A 23618-nucleotide genomic window follows, 5' to 3' on the forward strand; every position below is an offset into this window, starting at 1 on the left:
GGCACATGGCCCTAGGAACCCCTGGGTTTCAGGTTGCCCAGAGAAGTATACGGAACCAATGTTTGCTGTTTCACATGGAGTTGATGGTAAGTTTGTTACAGCAGCCACAAGAAGCTAACACATGGTCAGAAAGTACTTTAAAAAATATCACTGGACCCGTGTTACACAGTCTAAAATCCAGTCTTTTGGATGTATTGCTATCTGTAGTCTACAGATTATTAAAAGCTTATTATTAAAAACTTTACTGTTTCTCCTCTGTATTATATTGTAATTAGTAGGGCCATAGAGGGGTTTCATTTCCTGGTGGGAGAATTGAGTCTGCATAATTTGTTCACCTCCTGAGGACCTTGATGGGATTCATCATTTGGGACCATTGGGCCCTGCCTCCAGGAGGTCACCTTAGTTAGTCCTCTTGTGTGCCATAGCAGTGCTTACTCTTTCTCAGATTTTTGGCCTTGACTATAGTTCTGTGTGTTTATCCCTTCTTGCATCTATAAATAAAAGCAAGTACATATCCATTCTTTGGAAGCACATTGAGAAGTAATAAAAGAAAGAAAAAAAACACGCACATTTTAACATCATCTACTGATTAAAATCCATACAATAATTAAGATCATTTTATTATATTCATCTTATTTTTGTGTTACAACTACCTGCCTGTGTTATCTTTGCTAACTTTTCAGAGTATGATTAGGAATCTCTTGTTTTTAGGGGCAAAACTGGCTCCGATTCACCATAGCTGTACTTAGATTCAAGGCCAAGGGCTATCCCTTCAAGTTGTTTCTTTGGTTCTTCTGACATTGCCTCTTCTTTTGGGCCCACTGAAATTTCCCAGATTCATCCTGATTTTTCCCTGACACAGATGTAGAATTAGCTACCCTGCTAGAATTCGTGGTTCCTTTTGTGGAGAACAGACCAGAGACTAAAGTCTGGATGTTAGAGTCTGGGTAGTGGGAAAGTGCTCTTGTTATTCTGGGATCATGGTAATAAAGACAGAAGCATATGTCTTGTTGAAGTCCTATATGTGCACTGACATTTCCACAAGTCCTTCATCTTTCCCCTGTGTTCATCTCTACCTGCTTTGCTCATTGCCCATAGAAGCTGGGCTCTAGAGCAGTCATCATTAGGGCTCCATTACCCTTGGCTTCTAGCTGGATCTGGTGGCTAGATGGGACAGACCAGCAGGAGGTCTTCAGGTGAGAAGGGCAGGATATTAGAATCTGCCTTTCCTCATTTTCCCTGATCCCTTTCCATGAAGGGAGTGAGACCTTGTCCTCCCCTGGCCCTTCAGGCCTTGAGTTGGTAGTGCATTCTTGCTGATTAGAATCTCTCCCTGTTCTTTGCTGATCCCCTGTGTGTTGCTCACACCTCACCCCTCCTCACCCCACCCTCTCTAGTTAAACCTTTGGAATGGATTTTTGTGTTCCTGTTGACATGGTGAATAAGACTGTAACACATTATATTCTCATATACCCTAATTTTCTTACTTTACGTATTTTCATCGACTGCTGAAATTTATTCTTACATTGACAGAAACCATGTTTTCATTCTTTGTTTCAAGGTGAGATATAACATTTCTTGTAAGAAATGCTGTTTTTGAGTTAACCATGCAAACACATGAAGAACAAATGGGGTAAATTCGTGACAAACTAAACTGACCACAAGTAAAGCAATTTCTCTAGGACTAGTTGGACTCCAAGGTTGGTTGGTTGATTGGTTGGTTGGCAGGTACAACCAAAAAGGCAGCTTTCTGTAGTTTTATTACATGAAATAAAAAAGTTTTATTATATACAGTATAACTCAGGAGATCTCCTTTCAGTCACTGTTCTGGCTACCCTTTGGGTGGTCCAACGAACTGGTGACCCAGAGACAGCGAACTGGTGACCCAGAGACAGAGGTATTTCTGGGGAGATTGAGAACTAATTTCTCTTCTTAATGAGATGGGAAGCTGGATCTTTTAAAATCAACTTTAATTTTTAGAATAGTTATAGATTTGTAGAAAAGTTGCGAAATTTGTGAATTCCCGTATAGCCCACACCCAAGTTCCTCTTACCATTAACATCTTACATTATTATGATGAATTTGTTACAATTAATGAATTCTGAGACTTTATTATTAACTAAAGTCCATAATTTATCCAGATTTCTTTAATTTTATCTAATATCCTTTCTATTTCAGGACTCCCTCCAGATGTTACATGTGCCATCCTGTCACCGTGGGTTTCTTTAGACTGTGATAGCTCCTCGGAATCTCCTTGTTTTGATGATTGACAGTTTTAAAAAGTACTAGTGAGATATTTTGGAGATTGGAATGTGTGTGTGTGTGTGTGTGTGTGTGTGTGTGTGACCAACCTGGGGTTATGGGCTTCAGGGGGAAATGCCACAGGGGTAAAGTATCCTTTTAATCATATTCTATCAAGGGGCCATATTGTCCACATGACTTGCAACAGTTGGTCCTGATCCTGACCACCTGGCTGAGCCATGTTGGTCAGAGGGAAAGCACCACATGCACCCACACTATGGTGAGACTGAGTGGGAAATAGTTATGTTCCACTTCTTTGAGAGGTAAGTAGCTACACAAATTATCTGGAATTTTTCTGCATGAGAGATTTGCTCTCCTCCCGAGATTACTTATTTATTCAATCAACATAAAAGTGTAGATATTTATACTTTGGTATATCATCTAATATCACTTTATTTTGTTGTTCCCATTTTTCCAACTTTGGCCATTGTGCATTCTTTCATTGGCTCCTCTCTCCCCTTGGCATGCAGCCACAATTTGGGAGTTTTGTAAATTTTTGGCACTGCCTTACTTTTTCGCACTGCAAAATGCTCCTGCCTCATCTTACATAGTTCCTGATCCAGTCCTAGAATCACCCATTTCTCCAAGGTGGGAGGTTGGATTTTATAAAATAACATTTAGTATGAATTCCTCTGTGTTCCAAAAATTTATTGCGCAAATACAAGGGTGTGGAAAAAAGACACTGAAGAGGCAGGGAAACAGCCATATCATGGGATCTGAAGCTGCTCCCCGAAAACCTGTAACTAGGCCCTCGTATTTTCTAAGATGGTTTGTTTAAAGTCTCTTCCTAGTAACTTCAATGTATGTGCTTCCTCAGGGAGAATTTCTGTTATTCTTTTTTTTTTCTCCTGTGAATGAGTCACACTGTTTTTTCTCTTCACATGCCTCATAAGTATTTTTGTTGTTGAAAACTGAACACTTTGTATATAATAATGGGGTAACTCTGGATATCAGACTCTCCCCAGGGTTTGTTGGTGTTTTGCTATGGGTTGCATTGGTGTGTTTGTTTAGTAACCTTTCTAAACTATTTTTATAAAAACCTTATTTTTTGTCATGTGTCTCTGAAGACTTTATTCATTTAGTTTAGTAATCAATTAGTGACTGACCCTGATTTCCTTAAACACCTGGAGTAAAAACAGACAAGGAAGGAAAGAAGAGCAGGGCAGGGAAGGAGAGGGGAGAAGATGGATGGAGGAAGGGAGGAAGGAAGGGGAGAAGGGAACAGTAGAAGGAAGGAGAAAGGGAGCAGGGAGAAGAGGGGGAGAGGAGAAGATAGGACCTGGAGGACAAGTTCTGCTCTCCAGTGCCTGGAACCCCTAGCCCACACTGGGAATGTGGGCTACCATCTTAAAGGCCAGTGCCAAGCTGTGGAATGGGTATCAAGCAAGAAGTTAAAATGCCCCAAAACCCTCTTGTTCTTCAGTTTCCTTTTTCTTGATTAAGCACTTGTTTGGCTGCTGTAAAGCTTGAGATATCTTCCAGAGTTCTAACCACTATTTCCAACAGAGTTTTCTAGTTTTTCCCATGTTTGTGAGAAGGAATGAGCCTTCGAGATCCTTACTTTACCATTTCCATTGAAGTCAATTCTTCATTTGAGGTCTGCATATTGCAGGCAATAATTCAAGAGAGCAAAGCTTTTACCTTATCTTTGATCTTTAGAGCAAGCCTGAAGCAAAATCACATGAATAGAAATAAAGAATCCTCTGTCAAAATTAATGGTGTGCTGAGATGAGGATGTGGCAAAATCTGAAAATATTACTTAAAAACATTTTATTTTCTGGCTTCAATAGCATCGACTCAATGAGCTAAGGATAAGTTTGTGCTGGTCATCAAGGCTTGAGTGCCAGAATATTCTGTGATGCCTAGTGTCTATCAATAACTGGCCTTTATTAACTACTTCACATGTGCCCAGAGCCTCAATAAATGTTTTATGTTTACTTCCCTTATTCCTTTTAAGATGGTCACGCATTATGCTGTAAAGAATTAACTTAGACTCAGTTAGGTCAAAATCCTACATATAGTCACACAATGAGTACATAATAAAGTCAAGATTCAACTCAGACATTCTGATTCCATAACCACTCACAGAAATTAAGAAGTCTTTAAGAAGTAAACACTCCTTTCTCATATACAAGGCTTGATGAAGACATACCTGTGACGTACAGGGCTTGCCTCTAATGGATGGTACAGGGAGTGTGAGAAAGATAGCTCTGATCAAAGGCTGGAGATTGGGCACTCAGTGGTCTCCCTTTCTTCCCTTCTGGTAACAGCCTGAGATCTAATTTAACTCCACCCACTTTCCAAAACCAGAGTCAAACCAACCAACCTATTCCTCTCATTGTCGACATCTCTATCACAGCATGAAAAAGACTTGACCACAGAGAATAAGATCAGAGGAATCAGGACATCATTCTCTACCCACAATACACAAGGTAGACCAGAAAAGACAGTTTTCTTAGCCATCGACCCAATAAGAGTTTCTGTCAGTTCCTTAAGATATGTCAAAAATTAGTATTTATATCATTTATGTTTTGAATGTGTAATTCCACTTCTGGGGACCTATCCTAAATGATAGGTATAAACTAAGATTTATTAATAGGGGTACTCATCAGAATACTCGTAATGGCAAATAATTATATACACCTTAAATATGCAACACCCCAGGGAATGCTTGAAAAAGTGTGTGTGTGTGTGTGTGTGTGTGTGTGTGTAACATGTAAACTCCATGAGGGCAGGGATTGATTTGTTTCATTTCCTGTTGTTCCCCAGTGTTGACCACACCTGTCACACAAAAGTAGTTCCTTAAATATTTGTTGAATAGATGAATGAAAATAATGGAATACTTTGCATCCATAAAAACAAATTTTAAAAGATATGGATAATTACTCTGAATATAATTTTAAACAACTAAACAGAAAAATACAAAATTGTAAGCGTAATTACAATTCTAATTTTAAAAATGATAGCAGAAAATTAACCAAATATTAATACTGGCTATTTCTAAATGATGAAATTATGAATGATCTTTAATTTATTCTTTATTGTTTTGAATCTGCAGATTTTAAAAACAGAACAAATTATTTTTAAGAAGGAAAAAAACACTGGTTTTTGATGACCTGCTAGCAACATCTACATTTTATTTCCAGATGAGGTGATTTTAGAGCATTTTAAAAGATAGCTTATCAAAACTGGCAGAGAGTTTACTAGAAAAGCAGATTCTTAATTACTGTTGACTTTGAAAGCCTTACTACTCCCCCATGATTACCTATAGAAAGAGAAAGAAAATAAAGTAGAGGTGACAGATTTCAAGTAAGTTTCTTTAGATTTTTTTTTACAGACTTATGGCTTGAAACTATGTAATTATTTTATATTATTTATTAAACAAATTTAAACACTCTTCAAAAGCACTCCCTGAATCAAAAGCAATGAAACAAACAAGTGGATCTAGCTGGCAGCATGATGACTCAGAGTGGAACTATGCTGGAGCTTTAAGACACAAAATTTTAACTGTAGGTTCCTAGTAGGATATTCCTGAAGGACAAAAAGAAAGGCCTAAAACCATTTTCATGGTGGTGGTAGTGTCCATGTTGTTGTCATGTTTTGTAGGATAAATCAAATACACATTTAGCTTGGTACTATAAACTGAGATTTTCAACACGGTTGAAGGGCGACAAGATTAATGAGGATAAGTAAAAATGCCGTCATCTAGATTTCAGATTGGAAATATCAGTGTAAACCTATGACTTCTCTCATCTTTAAAAAAAAAATGCCTATGGGGTGCCTGGGTGGTGCAGTGAGTTGGGCATCTGACTCTTGGTTTCCCTGAGGTAATCTCAGGGTCATGAGATCAAGCCACACATCAGGCTCTATGCACAGCATGGAGTCTGCTTGGGACTCCCTGTCCCTCTGCCCCTCCTCCTTTCCTCTCTTTCTAGTTCTCTTCCTCAAATAAATAAACAAATATTTCCCAAAAATGCATGTAGTATTTCCTAGTTCTGTGCACTGAAAAGGCCTGGAAACGAAGACCAACCTGATTGGATGACATCTCCAATTGCAGCCTGCAAATAACATTTATCGCTAAAGAAAGTAGGGCTCATTGAGAAATGGCTGATTCCAATGGACAAGATAAATCTGAAACATCTGATCATACCAGAAGGCAAGGAAGCCATGAGAGACTATGGACTCTGAGAAACAAACTAAGGGTTTTGGAGGGGAGGAAGGTGGAGGTTTGGGTGATCCTGGTGGTGGGTATTAAGGAGGGCATATATTGCATGGAGCATGGGGTATGGTGCATAGGCAATGAATCTTGGAACACTGAAAAAAAATATATAAAATAAAATGAAAAGAAAAAAAAACAAAAAAATGAAGGCAAGGAAGCTGTCAAGCCGATTAAGGTGTTTTCAAAAAGACTCAGGAATCAACTTAAATAGGTTTCCACTAACCAAAAATGGGATAATTTGAACATCAACCCAGATAACTGCAATGGATTGAAACACATTAAATATGATTAAATCTAGTTTATAATATTTATAAAAAGGGAAAAACCTCAAATCATCAGTTAACTTCAAATATATGTTTAAGAACCAACTGATTATTTTTAAACTGTTTTTTAAGAGCAGTAAGAGAGAGTAAAAAATTATCAACCCTTTCCTATAAAATCTGTACATCAGAATAACACAACAGCTAAGAAACAAAAGTTTCTTAAATTACCCCAGCTTTAAGCAAATGAAGGATGCTAGAATTAGAACATCATATTTTTCAATACTAACAAATTAACAAATCTAAGCAAAGATTATCACTGGCAGATAAACATCACCAGATATGACTCCTGAGGGAAAGACACCATTATCAATTGGTCTAGTCAAAAAGCAAAATAGAACAAAAGCAACCATGAATCTAATCAAATCCCTAGAGGTATTTGCTGATTTACAGGAGCTACAGGAAGTTTAAAATTTGGGGGTTGAGATTAAAGAAATCTATCGCCCTCGCCCCACAAGGACGACAAGACGCCCTGGTTCAGATGCATCTTCTCTTTTTTTATTTCCGCAAGTCTACACACTTATATATGCTTACATGACCAATCAGCAAGCAGGGTACAGGAGGGAGCGAATCAGGCTGTGCACCTAAACGAACAACTTCGTTAGCAACCAATGCTGTCCTCTTTGGGCATTCCGCTTAGTCTCACGAGGCAATCCTAACCTGGCAACTAGCCAGGCGCCATCTTTTAATGGCGGAGGCCACCCTGGCCAGGGGCCTGCCTCCGACAGAAATCCACACTTGGGAAACCCTATAAACCATCCAAGGTCTTCAACAGAAATATTGATGTAGGGAAGAATAAAAAAAGACTGAAGCATTCAGTATGTGGACTTTATTTGGATCTCAATTCAAACAAAATCTAAATACCCAATTAAGGAAATGTGAAAACAGAGTATATGATGTCATTAAATAATCATTGTTAATTGTGAGAGAATGGTCTTAGGGTTAGGAAGCTGGGACACTTTTTGTACATAGAGTTGAAAAGTCCAAAGCGGAAGTTTTTAAAATTCTCACCATTGCCCGAAATGTTTTGCCTATCTATGGTCACACAGATAATCTGTGAGGCTTGGGTTGAAATGCTGTGAATTAAGGCACAAATAGACATGAGTAACTTCAAACAGATGAAAATTACTCTGCATTTTCCAATGTATTTTTTAAAGGCAGTTTCTTGATGTTTTCAGTAGTCAGAACTCATAATTTTCAGTCCCTATTGCTATGAAATTATTCCCTAAGTGTCCCTAATTTCCTTTGATATCTGGGAATGAATATAAATGTTCATCTTTTATTCAAGTACTTTCATCTTGGGCATCACAACTGTCTGGTCGCTCTACTGAGCAACTTTGAACTCAGATGTCTGGAGAAATGGCAGAGAATTTTTCATTTTTTTCTTAGCTTTTTCAGTTAGCGTGAACTGACCAGAAATCCCTTTGGGTATGTTGGGAATAACTCAGAACAATATTTCATTATAAAAGACTTTTGAATGGCATACATTGTATTTAAACTCTAACAACCCAAGAACCAAAATTGGATCAGCATGGAGGTCTTCTAATTCCCTCAGCAGTTTTGATTTAGGAGACACACATGAGGTACACTAACCCCAAAAGTGACACATCACTTTAATTACAGACAGCTTCCCCCGCCATATTCCCTAAATCAATAATTTTCCTTTGGTGCTGTGAAATATTTTACATCATTGATCGGTAGTTTCACAGTCCTCAGAAATTGTTAATTCAGCAGAAAAAAATTAGAAATAATTGTGGGAGCTATGTCAATGCCTAACTGTATGACACACAAGTAGATTTTCTTAGTTACTTCTTAAAATTATGGGGACATTACTATCTGCTAGAGGTTTCACTGGGTCTTTACTGAGAGACTTAGAAATTGACATCAGAGTCTCACGGTCTATCACTTCCATTTGTTGTATACAATGATAGTCAGATTATATGCATGCTACATTTGGGTTTTACTCTTCAGAGACACAGTTAATTGCCTCTGCTGTTTTCTTAAAGCATTTCCATTCGTGTTATGGGTGGATATTTAAAACAAGTATGACACTCTCCAAACAGCCTTGCAATCTCCTCTGAATATGTTGGGCCATATAAAAAGAAACCCAATGGTCAACATCTCCCTATGGTACCTTGAAGAAGTTCTCAGTTCTCCTATTTGTCTTCTAGAACCAGCTCACTTGCTTGCTGAGTTCTATGGTAGGAGCTTCACTTGGGGCATAGTTTGCCTCTCAGTCAAGTTCCATCTTGGCTGGCAGTTCTGGATTAGAATTCAGTTCTCACCTTTACTGGGAGGTTATCACCTTTGCTGTCCTTGCACCAGATCCCTTGGCTCTGTCTCTCAGAGCAAGAGAGAGGCTTTGCACCACTGTCCTGTCCAGTCTCCCAGCAACCTGACTCTAGCCAGGACAACACCCTAATATTAGGGGGAAACACGTAAATAGCATGTCTTTAAGAATGCTGACTCAAGGGGTTCCTGGGTGGCTCAGTTGGTTAAGCAATGCCTTTGGTTCAGGTTCTGATACCAGGGTCCTGAAATTGAGCCCTCTTTCAGCACTGGGCTCCCTGATCCAAGAGGAACCTGCTTCTCCCTCTCCCTCTGCCTGCCGCTCCCCCTGCTTATGCTCTCTCTATCAAGTAAATAAATATATTCTTTTTTTTAGATTTTATTTATTTATCTGAAAGAGAGAGAGAGCATGAGAGGGGAGAAGGTCAGAGGAAGGTCAGACTCCCCGCCCAGCTGGGAGCCTGATGCGGGACTCAATTCCAGGACTCCAGGATCATGACATGCCCCGAAGGCAATTGCTTCACCAACTGAGCCACCCAGGTGCCCATTCTTTTTTTTTTTTTTCTTTAATTTTTTTAATTAATTTTTTCATTTTTTTATAAACATATAATGTATTATTAGCCTCAGGGGTACAGGTCTGTGAATCACCAGGTTTACACACTTCACAGCACTCACCATATCATATACCCTCCCCAATGTCCGTAACCCCACCCCCCTCTCCCGACCCTCCTCCCTCCAGTCCCAATCTATCTGTTTTGTGACAGTAAGAGTCTCTTATGGTTTGTCTCCCTCCCGATCCCATCTTGTTTCATTTATTCTTTTCCTACCCCCAAGCCCCCCACATTTTATCTCCACTTCCTCATATCAGAGAGATCATATGATAGTTGTCTTTCTCCAATTGACTTATTTCGCTAAGCATAATACCCTATAGTTCATCGCAAGAGGTGCCCATTCTTTAAAAAAAAAAAAAAAATTGTCGACTAAGTAAAGAAGTTTATTTCTGATAGGGAGGTCTACAATTCAGCTGTTCTCATTCAATTCTTATATTCATCTCATTAAAAGCAAATTGGAGAGGGAGGAGTCAAGATGGCGGAGAAGTAGCAAGCTGAGACTGCTTCAGCTAGCCGGAGATCAGCTAGATAGCTTATCTAAAGATTGCAAATACCTGAAAATCCATCGGCAGATCGAAGAGAAGAAGAACAGCAATTCTGGAAACAGAAAAACAACCACTTTCTGAAAGGTAGGACCGGCAGAGAAGTGAATCCAAAGCGACGGGAAGATAGACCCCGGGGGGGAGGGGCCGGCTCCCGGCAAGCGGCGGAGCAACCGCGCACAAAATCAGGACTTTTAAAAGTCTGTTCCGCTGAGGGACATCGCTCCAGAGGCTAAACCGGGGCGAAGCCCACGCGGGGTCAGCGTGGCCTCAGGTCCCGCAGGGTCACAGAAGGATCGGGGGTGTCTGAGTGTCGCAGAGCTTGCGGGTATTGGAACGGGAAAGCCGGCTACAGAAACAGAGCCGACAGTAAGCTCGCAGCTCCGTGTTACCTTGAACCGGTCGCAGGCTCGGTGAGCTCGGAGCGCGGCCGGAGGTCAGGCAGACGGGAGTAACTGGGCGCGGTTCTCTGAGCGCGCACTGAGGAGTGGGGCCCTGGGCTCTCGGCTCCTCCGGGCCGGAGACCAGGAGGCCGCCATTTGTATTCCCGTCCTCTGGAACTCTACGGAAAGCGCTCAGGGAACAAAAGCTCCTGAAAGCAAACCCGAGCGGATTACTCACCCCGGCCCCGGGTAAGGGCGGTGTAATTCCGCCTGGGGCAAAGACACTTGAGAATCACTACAACAGGCCCCTCCCCCAGAAGATCAACAAGAAATCCAGCCGAGACCAAGTTCACCTACCAAGGAGTGCGGTTTCAATACCAAGGAGAGCAGCAGAATTCCAGAGGAGGAGAAAGCCAAGCACGGAACTCATGGCTTTTTTCCTGTGATTTTTTCTAGTCTTGCAGTTAATTTAATTTTTTCTTTTTCATTTTTTTTTTTTCTCGCCTTCGGGTAAAATTTTTTTTTAACTGTTACCTTTTTCTTTTTTAACGATTTTTTACTAGTTTATCTAATATATATATATATATATATATTTTACATTTTTCTTAGGTGTTTTCTTTTTTTAAAAATTCTTTTTCTTTTTTTTTTTTTTTTTTTTTTTTTTTCTTTTTCTTTTCTTTTTGTTTTTTTTTTTTCTTTCTTCCTTTTTGAACCTCTTTTTATCCCCTTTCTCCCCACTCACGATTTTGGATCTCTTCTAATTTGGTTAAAGCATATTTTCCTGGGGTTGTTGCCACCCTTTTAGTATTTTACTTGCCCCTTCATTTACTCTTATCTGGACAAAATGACAAGACGTAAAAATTCAACACAAAAAAAAGAACAAGAGGCAGTACCGAAGGCTAGGGACCTAATCAATACAGACATTGGTAATATGTCAGATCTAGAGTTCAGAATGACAATTCTCAAGGTTCTAGCCGGGCTCGAAAAAGGCATGGAAGATATTAGAGAAACCCTCTCGAGAGATATAAAAGCCCTTTCTGGAGAAATAAAAGAACTAAAATCTAACCAAGGTGAAATCAAAAAAGCTATTAATGAGGTGCAATCAAAAATGGAGGCTCTAACTGCTAGGATAAATGAGGCAGAAGAAAGAATTAGTGATATAGAAGACCAAATGACAGAGAATAAAGAAGCTGAGCAAAAGAGGGACAAACAGCTACTGGACCCACGAGGGGAGAATTCGAGAGATAAGTGACACCATAAGACGAAACAACATTAGAATAATTGGGATTCCAGAAGAAGAAGAAAGTGAGAGGGGAGCAGAAGGTATACTGGAGAGAATTATTGGGGAGAATTTCCCCAATATGGCAAAGGGAACGAGCATCAAAATTCAGGAGGTTCAGAAAATGCCCCTCAAAATCAATAAGAATAGGACCACACCCCGTCACCTAATAGTAAAATTTACAAGTCTCAATGACAAAGAGAAAATCCTGAAAGCAGCCCGGGAAAAGAAGTCTGTAACATACAATGGTAAAAATATTAGATTGGCAGATGACTTATCCACAGAGACCTGGCAGGCCAGAAAGAGCTGGCATGATATTTTCAGAGCACTAAACGAGAAAAACATGCAGCCAAGAATACTATATCCAGCTAGGCTATCATTGAAAATAGAAGGAGAGATTAAAAGCTTCCAGGACAAACAACAACTGAAAGAATTTGCAAATACCAAACCAGCTCTACAGGAAATATTGAAAGGGGTCCTCTAAGCAAAGAGAGAGCCTACAAGTGGTAGATCAGAAAGGAACAGAGACCATATACAGTAACAGTCACCTTACAGGCAATACAATGGCACTAAATTCATATCTCTCAATAGTTACCCTGAATGTGAATGGGCTAAATGCCCCTGTCAAAAGACACAGGGTATCAGAATGGATAAAAAAAACAAAACCCATCTATATGTTGCCTCCAAGAAACACATTTTAAGCCCGAAGACACCTCCAGATTTAAAGTGAGGGGGTGGAAAAGAATTTACCATGCTAATGGACATCAGAAGAAAGCAGGAGTGGCAATCCTTATATCAGATCAATTAGATTTTAAGCCAAAGACTATAATAAGAGATGAGGAAGGACACTATATCATACTCAAAGGGTCTGTCCAACAAGAAGATTTAACAATTTTAAATATCTATGCCCCCAATGTGGGAGCAGCCAACTATATAAACCAATTAATAACAAAATCAAAGAAACACATCAACAATAATACGATAATAGTAGGGGACTTTAACACTCCCCTCACTGAAATGGACAGGTCATCCAAGCAAAAGATCAGCAAGGAAATAAAGGCCTTAAATGACACACTGGACCAGATGGACATCACAGATATATTCAGAATATTTCATCCCAAAGCAACAGAATACACATTCTTCTCTAGTGCACATGGAACATTCTCCAGAATAGATCACATCCTCGGTCCTAAATCAGGACTCAACCGGTATCAAAAGATTGGGATCATTCCCTGCATATTTTCAGACCACAATGCTCTAAAGCTAGAACTCAACCACAAGAGGAAGTTTGGAAAGAACCCAAATACATGGAGACTAAACAGTATCCTTCTAAAGAATGAATGGGTCAACCGGGAAATTAAAGAAGAATTGAAAAAAATCATGGAAACAAATGATAATGAAAATACAACGGTTCAAAATCTGTGGGACACAACAAAGGCAGTCCTGAGAGGAAAATATATAGCGGTACAAGCCTTTCTCAAGAAACAAGAAAGGTCTCAGGTACACAACCTAACCCTACACCTAAAGGAGCTGGAGAAAGAACAAGAAAGAAACCCTAAGCCCAGCAGGAGAAGAGAAATCATAAAGATCAGAGCAGAAATCAATGAAATAGAAACCAAAAAAACAATAGAACAAATCAACGAAACTAGGAGCTGGTTCTTTGAAAGAATTAATAAAATTGATAAACCCCTGGCCCGACTTATCAAAAAGAAAAGAGAAAGGACCCAAATAAATAAAATCATGAATGAAAGAGGAGAGATCACAACTAACACCAAAGAAATACAAACTATTATAAGAACATACTATGAGCAACTCTACGGCAATAAATTTGACAATCTGGAAGAAATGGATGCATTCCTAGAAACATATAAACTACCGCAACTGAACCAGGAAGAAATAGAAAGCCTGAACAGACCCATAACCAGTAAGGAGATTGAAACAGTCATTAAAAATCTCCAAACAAACAAAAGCCCAGGGCCAGACGGCTTCCCGGGGGAATTCTACCAAACATTTAAAGAAGAACTAATTCCTATTCTCCTGAAACTGTTCCAAAAAATAGAAATGGAAGGAAAACTTCCAAACTCATTTTATGAGGCCAGCATCACCTTGATCCCAAAACCAGACAAGGATCCCACCAAAAAAGAGAGCTATAGACCGATATCCTTGATGAACACAGATGCGAAAATACTCAACAAAATACTAGCCAATAGGATTCAACAGTACATTAAAAAGATTATTCACCACGACCAAGTGGGATTTATTCCAGGGCTGCAAGGTTGGTTCAACATCCGCAAATCAGTCAATGTGATACAACACATCAATAAAAGAAAGAACAAGAACCATATGATACTCTCAATAGATGCTGAAAAAGCATTTGACAAAGTACAACATCCCTTCCTGATCAAAACTCTTCAAAGTGTAGGGATAGAGGGCACATACCTCAATATCATCAAAGCCATCTATGAAAACCCCACCGCAAATATCATTCTCAATGGAGAAAAACTGAAAGCTTTTCCACTAAGGTCAGGAACACGGCAGGGATGTCCATTATCACCACTGCTATTCAACATCGTACTAGAGGTCCTAGCCTCAGCAATCAGACAACAAAAGGAAATTAAAGGCATCCAAATCGGCAAAGAAGAAGTCAAATTATCACTCTTCGCAGATGATATGATACTATATGTGGAAAACCCAAAAGACTCCACTCCAAAACTGCTAGAACTTATACAGGAATTCAGTAAAGTGTCAGGATATAAAATCAATGCACAGATATCAGTTGCATTTCTCTACACCAACAGCAAGACAGAAGAAAGAGATATTAAGGAGTCAATCCCATTTACAATTGCATCCAAAACCATAAGATACCTAGGAATAAACCTAACCAAAGAGACACAGAATCTATACTCAGAAAACTATAAAGTACTCATGAAAGAAATTGAGGAAGACACAAAGAAATGGAAAAATGTTCCATGCTCCTGGATTGGAAGAATAAATATTGTGAAAATGTCTATGCTACCTAAAGCAATCTACACATTTAATGCAATTCCTATCAAAGTACCATCCATCTTTTTCAAAGAAATGGAACAAATAATTCTAAAATTTATATGGAACCAGAAAAGACCTCGAATAGCCAAAGGGATATTGAAAAAGAAAGCCAATGTTGGTGGCATCACAATTCCGGACTTCAAGCTCTATTACAAAGCTGTCATCATCAAGACAGCATGGTACTGGCACAAAAACAGACACATAGATCAATGGAACAGAATAGAGAGCCCAGAAATAGACCCTCAAATCTATGGTCAACTAATCTTCGACAAAGCAGGAAAGAATGTCCAATGGAAAAAAGACAGCCTTTTCAATAAATGGTGCTGGGAAAATTGGACAGCCACATGCAGAAAAATGAAATTGGACCATTTCCTTACACCACACACAAAAATAGACTCAAAATGGATGAAGGACCTCAATGTACGAAAGGAATCCATCAAAATCCTTGAGGAGAACACGGGCAGCAACCTCTTCGACCTCTGCCGCAGCAACATCTTCCTAGGAACAACGCAAAAGGCAAGGGAAGCAAGGGAAAAAATGAACTACTGGGATTTCATCAAGATCAAAAGCTTTTGCACAGCAAAGGAAACAGTTAACAAAATCAAAAGACAACTGACAGAATGGGAGAAGATATTTGCAAACGACATATCAGATAAAGGACTAGTGTCCAGAATCTATAAAGAACTTAGCAAACTCAACACCCAAAGAACAAATAATCCAATCAAGAAATGGGCAGAAGACATGAACAGACATTTCTGCAAAGAAGACATCCAGATGGCGAACAGACACATGAAAAAGTGCTCCATATCACTCGGCATCAGGGAAATACAAATCAAAACCACAATGAGATATCACCTCACACCAGTCAGAATGGCTAAAATCAACAAGTCAGGAAATGACAGATGCTGGCGAGGATGCGGAGAAAGGGGAACCCTCCTACACTGTTGGTGGGAATGCAAGCTGGTGCAGCCACTCTGGAAAACAGCATGGAGGTTCCTCAAAATGTTGAAAATAGAACTGCCCTATGACCCAGCAATTGCACTATTGGGTATTTACCCTAAAGATACAAATGTAGTGATCCAAAGGGACACATGCACCCGAATGTTTATAGCAGCAATGTCCACAATAGCCAAACTATGGAAAGAACCTAGATGTCCATCAACAGATGAATGGATCAAGAAGATGTGGTATATATACACAATGGAATACTATGCAGCCATCAAAAGAAATGAAATCTTGCCATTTGCAACAACATGGATGGAACTAGAGCGTATCATGCTTAGCGAAATAAGTCAAGCAGAGAAAGACAACTATCATATGATCTCCCTGATATGAGGAAGTGGTGATGCAACATGGAGGCTTAAGTGGGTAGAAGAAGAATAAATGAAACAAGATGGGATTGGGAGGGAGACAAACCATAAGTGACTCTTAATCTCACAAAACAAACTGAGGGTTGCTGGGGGGAGGGGGTTTGGGAGAAGGGGGTGGGATTATGGACATTGGGGAGGGTATGTGATTTGGTGAGTGCTGTGAAGTGTGTAAACCTGGTGATTCACAGACCTGTACCCCTGGGGATAAAAATATATGTTTATAAAAAATAAAAAATTAAAAAAAAATAATAAAATAAAAAATAAAATGTACCTCTTGGCAGGCAAAAAAAAAAAAAAAAGCAAATTGGATCTCAGGTATGAATATACACTCATCTTCCCTCTTCAGAGAAAATAATGGACAATAGCAAAATCTTGAAATAAATGAAAAGGAAGTGTCTTCTTTTTTTCTTTTATCACCCAATGTCCTGACATGGCACCTCATGCCAAAATGATTCTTGAGTGACTTTCTTCTCTGCAAAAAGCCTTTATCCTAGTAGTCTGAAATTCATCATTGAAGTCTAGGGCTTTTTCATTCTATCTGACACATGGTAGTTTCTTATAATCTGAGGGGTAGGGCTACTTTCAACTATATAAAAATTTTTGTATTAAGTTTTTGGAAATAATGTTTCCCTTCTTTTTGCTGTTCTTTTTCTAGAAATCCATGAGATGTTGATCTTTAGTACTGATCTTCTGTGTCTTATCTGTCTTCTCAAATTTTGCACTTTTGGACCAGGAGATTTCTCTAAATTTACCTTCCAGGATTTACTAAGTTTGGTTGTTTAGACTATCATATTTTTAAGTTCTAAAAGCTCTTTCCTGTTTGTTCCTTCTATGACGTCCAGTTCTTATAGAATGGATATAATGTCTTTGGGAATTTTCCTCACTTACTAATAATTTCCATAAATTCTTATTGGTTCTCTGCTTTTCTCTTTCAGTTTGCTTTTCTCTCATTTTACTGATCTGCTGCATACGTCTGGTGATCCATGGTTGTCTGAATAATATGCAATGGGAAGGCTTATTGGGAGGCACTGGGGGTGAGCAAAGTTACTGACCAGCAGGCTTTGCTCAGATGACCAGGCACAAAGTTATGACCACAAGCTCCCATGTGCAAAATTTTTAATGTCTTACTTTAAAATGCTAGTTTTGCAGAGAAGCTGCCCTAGTTTTCCCCAAAGAATGAGTCTAATTTTTTTCTAGAAAAAAAGCATCTGGCTCTTTTGATTTTCCTTTTGCTTTTCTGGGAAGATAGACGCCTGTTGGACATGAAGCCTAAAGTGGTAGTGTAGGGACTCAGGTTGGGAGACATTCTCTACTAGAGACCTCCCATTAATGTCTGTTTCATGTAAAGCCCTCCATCTGCCTCCAATAGGGTGGTCTTCTCTGGGCAAATACAAGGTTGTTGATTTCCCCCTTGTTAATATCGTGGCCTGGTTAGGAAGCACATGCATCTACACATGTCAGCTTTAATCATTTTCAAGTGTCTTCAAAAAGCTTACATTACAATTTGGTTTTTTTTTTATACAATTTGGTTTTAAACAAAAATATTCTAGGTACACAGTATGGCATGACACATAGAAGGATGTATATTCAATATTAGTAATGCAAATACCCACCCTAAAGAAGTGGGTACATTTCCAGTTAGTTTGGAAAACAACCTCCAAATGCTTTTCAGGCCCTGTGGAAGGATAGTTTCCAAATTGATGAAGGTGGGCTACATTTTGTGACTGACACATGCATGAGGGTTGCAAAGGACACATTCAACAAAGCACCTGAAGGTACAAGAAATGGTGAAATCCCTCAACATGGAAAAAAAAAAAGGATTTCAAAGGGAAAAGAGGCAAGTTAAAGACCAATGGACTAGACAAAACTACTGTTAATTATTGAGTTATGGCTTTGTAAGCAGTGTGTTATTGTATTAATGATGTTATGATACTCACTTTAAAATATTGTTTCCTCAGTGCAGAAGATCATGGTGGAAGAGCCAGAAAACTGAATGGAAAGAAATCAGAGATGGAGAAAAAATATGAGAGACTTTTAAATATAGGAAACAAACTGAGTGTTGCTGGAGGGGAGGTGGGTGGGGGAGGGGGTAACTGGGTGATGAGCTTATTAAGGAGGGCAGATGATGTGATGAGCGCTGGGTGTTATACGCAACTGAGGAATGATTGAACTGTTCATCTGAAACTAGTGTAGTATTACATGTTGGCTTATTGAATGTAAATTAAAATCAGAAAGAAAAAAAATAAAAATGTTGTTTCCTTTTCTGGTTTCCCTCCATCTTCCTGAAATATAATAGGTAAAGTGTTCAAGTTCTACCCTTGGATGTTTCTCTTTTGCCATTTACTCTATGCCTTAGGGGATCTCACCCAGAATCATTTCTTTTAACATGATCATTCCTAAATGCTATTCTTTCCATACTCAGGTCACTTCCTGATTCATGGGGGCAAAGGCATTACAGAGGGCCAGCCAGCTTCTGTGCCAGGAAGTGGGGCACTATAGTATCATTCCTTCTCCAGAGACCCCCAAGGGATCAGGCTGAGGCTCAAAGTCAGCTAAACCTACATCTTTACCTGGTTTCTTCCCTTGTCCTGTCTCGCTTCTCTCACTTTCTCAAAGATCTCGGAGAGCTTTCCTTAAATAAATCATTGATGTTAGAATCTCCTCTTCAGGAACCTGACTTAAGACACCACCTCTGCACTCAGACCTCAAATTTACATCTCCATTCTGGACCTCTTCCTGACATCCTTATCAACATGCCCAACTAGAAGCATCTCACTCCAAATGTCTATGGCAGCTCCTGGTTGATCTTGCTTTACCAAAACTTTTTCTCCTAGGGTTTTCCCCATCTCCCTGAATGGGAGTCTACTGTGTCATTTGCCTGGTCTAAAAGGCTCAGAATAGTCTTTGATTCCCACCTCCTCTCACACATCATGTTCAACCATCAGCAAATCCTGACAGCTCCTCCTCAGTAGACCATCCACTCAATGGACAGGGAACCTCTCCCCATAGCCACCACCACTATCTGATCCAAGCCATCATCTTTGCTTGCCTGGATCAATGTAGTGACCTCCTAACTTTCCCTCCTGCTTCTACCTTTGACCCTCTTCATTTTATTGTCAATAGAGCAGTCAGAGATGCTCTGATCATGGCACCCTTCTGCTCAGAACCCTGAAAGGCATCCAACTTTGGGAGAAGTTATCTGACAAGGGCCCTAAGTACCCTGCCTCTGATTGCTTGCTGTGCAAACTACAGACATCCCTCATCTGACAGAAAAACGGTGTCTTTAGCCAGCCATACAGACTACTGCATAGGTCAAGGAGATCATGTATGACAATCAAGAAAGTCCTCCTTCCCATGAGAATAGACACTGACATGTCTGGTGTTCTCTACAATGTTTGCTACTTATTCAGAAAGTGCTGGACTCTTGACTCTGGTTCTTCTCCTTAACACAACCCGCTGTGGATACAGATACCCATGATGGGCCCTTGTGTCTCCTCTGTGAGACTCAAGGGGTACAGAGAACAGGACAAAAACTCTCTGGCCCAAGAGTCTTATGTCTCCTGCCTTCATCCATGAAACAAGAGGAATTCTTGTTAGCTAACAAAAAAAGCTTATAAAGCTTAAAGACCTACACAGTTCTTGACATTCATCACATTCCATATAAAAACTGTGATCTACCAAGCCCCTACCCCACTTTGTCCTCTCTGATCTCACCTCCCAGTCCCCTCCCCCTGCCCACTCTGAGCCAGTCCCAGGACCTCCTCCCATCCATTGGCACATGCATCGCACTCTCCTACCTCAGGACCTTCACAGCTTCTTTTCTAATTGTAACCCCTAAACCCAACCATCCCCATGGCAGTCTACCCAGCCTCCTCTCGGCTTTCCTGGAGTATCTCCTCCCTTGAGGCCTGCCCACCCACCCCTTTCAGGTTTATGAGACACCTCATCTTCTGCTTCTCTTTCCATGATCCTTTTTCATTACAACTCCATGTTCTTTAGCTATTTTCTTGCTATACCACCTGAGGAAATGGGCCAGCATTCCAAGGGAAGTGCTTATCCAATTTGTAGAAAGTCTAGCATGTGCCCAGTTCTAAGCTGCTAAGTGAAGGTCATGATGAAATATCCTACACATCCATTAGGACTGCTAAAATTAAAAATAGTGAAAATACCAAATGTTGGCGATGACATGGAAAAACTGGGTGTCTCATACCTCGCTGGTAAGAATGTGAAACGGTTTATCGACAGTGGGAAATAATTTGACAGCTTCTTTAAAAACCAAACATACATTTACCATTCAACTCAGTAATCACACCTTTGACACTCATGCTAGAGAACTGAAAACATATGTCCCCACAAAACCATGCAAGAATGTTCACAGCAGCTTTATTGTTCGTAGTCAAAAACTGGAAACTACTAGAATGTTCTGTGATAAGTGAATGTTTAGGCACTGTGGTACATTCATAACATGCACCTCAACAATAAAAAGAAATTCTTAATATGTACAACTTAAATGGATCTCAAGGATAAACACTCCTGAAATCAAAATTAATGAGGTGGAGAACAGATTAGTGGTTGACAGGATTAAGAATGATGAGGCTGGGGGCCATGTAGGGTCCCTAAATGGGTAACACGATAGAGTTTTGTGGTGATGGAATAGTTTTGTGTCTTAATTATGATAATTATACAAAACTATATATGCCATAAAATGAGGTAGAACTGTCTGTACACATTGTACCAATGTCAGTTTTCAGCTTTTAATACCATACTCTCAGTATTTGACAGTTTGGTTTATGTTACCACTGGGGGATTTGGGTGAAGGGCACGTTGGACTATCTTTGAAACTTCCAGGGGCACCTGGGTGGCTCAGTGGGTTAAAGCCTCTGCCTTCGGCTGCCCAGGGTTCTGGGATCGAGCTCCGCATCAGGCTCTCTGCTCAGCAGGGAGCCTGCTTCCTCCTCTCTCTCTGCCTGCCTCTTTGCCTACTTGTAATCTCTGTCAAATAAATAAATAAAATCTTAAAAAAAAGAGAGAGAGAGAGAAACTTCCTGTGACTCTATGATTATTTAAAACTAAAGTTTTCCAAAAGTAAAACATTCAAATAAATAATGAGAATGCAAAGTATGCATATTAAATAATTCCTGATATGGAGTGTGGGGAAGAATAGCATGGTGCCTTCAGGCACTGAACTGCGTGTATGTCAGCTTCGCTGGAGTCTAGAAACATGTGTGGAACTGCTGAGCTTATTATTGCACAATAATTGAGTTTTACTTTCTTTTCTTCATACTTATACATTAATAAGAATAACCGCTGGCAAAATAATTAATGGGTTGAATTTACTCACATTAATGGAACCCATTAAATGCTCTCAGCAATCAACTGTCAAATACACACACACACACACACACACTAATTTTGCTTGCAATGCAAGCCACCACTATTTGTCTGACAACTGAATTTTAATTGTGTGCTTCAACCTTTCAAAAGCATGGCCACTTAGAAATTTTGTTTACGTTTTTTTAAGATTTTATTTATTTATTTGACAGACAGAGATCACAAGTAGGCAGAGACGGAGGCAGAGAGAGAGAGAGGTGGAAGCAGGCTCCCTGCTGAGCAGAAAGCCTCATGCAGGGCTTGATCCCAGAACCCTGAAATCATGACCTGAGCTGAAGGCAGAGGCTTTAAGTTACTGAGCCACCCAGGCGCCCCAAATTTTGTTTATTAAATTACAAAGTAGAAAAACAGATCTAAAATGTGTCATGTAAGTGGTTTTATGATGATTTATTAAAGGGAATTTACTAGAACAAAGTTCTCTCTAATCAAGTAGAGCAAAGAGTAGTGGACAGCAATGGGTTAAATTTACTTTATGCAATTTTAAAAATTCCTTTCACGGTAGTAAACAGTTGTTGAGGATCACTGATATATAAGACACTAACATAGGTCCTTTCTGGATTAGTTCTCAGAAAGCTTTTCTTAAGTAGGAAAGAAAATAGAAAAGCTTTTCTAAGTTGGATTTAAGTCAGTGATAATTAATAGAACTTTCTGTAATGATAGAAATGGGTTTTAATCCATATTATTCAATACAGGAGCTACCTGTGGCTAGTCAATGCTGGAAACTAAGGTGATTTAAGTAAGATACTGGATTTTAAATTTTATTTAATTTTAATAATCTATATTTAAAACTTAAAAAGTTATTTGTGGCTAATAGCTACCATACTGGACAGTGTCGCTCAACATATTACCAGAGATTTGGGATAGTCACTCGTGAATTTTGGGTTATCTTTCCTCCACGAGTCCATACAGAAGAAACTGACAGGACCATTAGTGTTCATAAGTATAAAGAGAAAGACTCTAAATTAGACACCGTCCAGCTTCCATGACCCTGACCTCCCTCCCCGCTGGCAGAGGCAGCCTCCTTCAGCAGTGGCTGGATACGTCAGATCCAAACTGGCCCAGCCTTCCTCACAGTGAGGACAGCTCTGCTCAATGGTGTGTGAAAGAGAGTCTCACAGTTAATTTCTGAGCAATGATCTTCCTCCCTGGTAAGAAAGAAGGAGGGAGGGAAGGAAGGAAGGAAGGAGGGAGAGAGAGAAAGAAGAAGGAGAAAGAATGAAAGGAAGGAAGGAAGGAAGAGGGAGGGAGAGAGGGAGGGAGGGAGGGGGAAAAGAAAACCAAACCAATAGTGAGAAAGGTTTTTCCTCTCTCTGATCCTGGGAGCCATGTAGACTTGATGTTGCTGGCAGCTGTCTTGTGACCATGAGCTGAGAGTGAAGAAAGAACTTACCCTGGCAACACTGAGCAGCTGAATTCAACCTTGAGTCCACCAACCTATGGATTCTCTTTTCTCTTTGTGAGAAAAACATATTCTATTGTTAACACTGTGTTTCATCCATATTCTGTTGTTTGCAATCCTCAGTTTCCAAACTGCGTGAGATCCCTGAAGCTCCTGCTGCAAGGTCAGCAAGGCTGCATAATTTCACAGAGCTATGAGAAATGGGTGAGCGGGAAGCAGAGAGGGAAAGGGAGAACAGAGGTAATACAGGAGATACTTTAACGAGAGACCAAGAGCCTTCCAGCTATTCCAGAGGGGAGCTTTGGGACGGGGCCTAGCACTACTCTGTGCTGGGGAGGGAGAGCAAGATGCCAATGAGGATTTCAAAGCAGGACCAGCGGAAAGAAGGTAAAAGGGATGCAGGACTGGGGTATAAGCCAAGGTCAGGTCACAGGGGATCTGTGAATCCCTAAGGATTTTAGGCTTGTTT

Source organism: Mustela putorius, unplaced genomic scaffold (genome assembly GCF_011764305.1).
Source record: "Mustela putorius furo isolate JIRA1106 unplaced genomic scaffold, ASM1176430v1.1 tig00000224_pilon_pilon_pilon, whole genome shotgun sequence".
In the NCBI taxonomy this organism is placed as follows: Eukaryota; Metazoa; Chordata; class Mammalia; order Carnivora; family Mustelidae; genus Mustela; species Mustela putorius.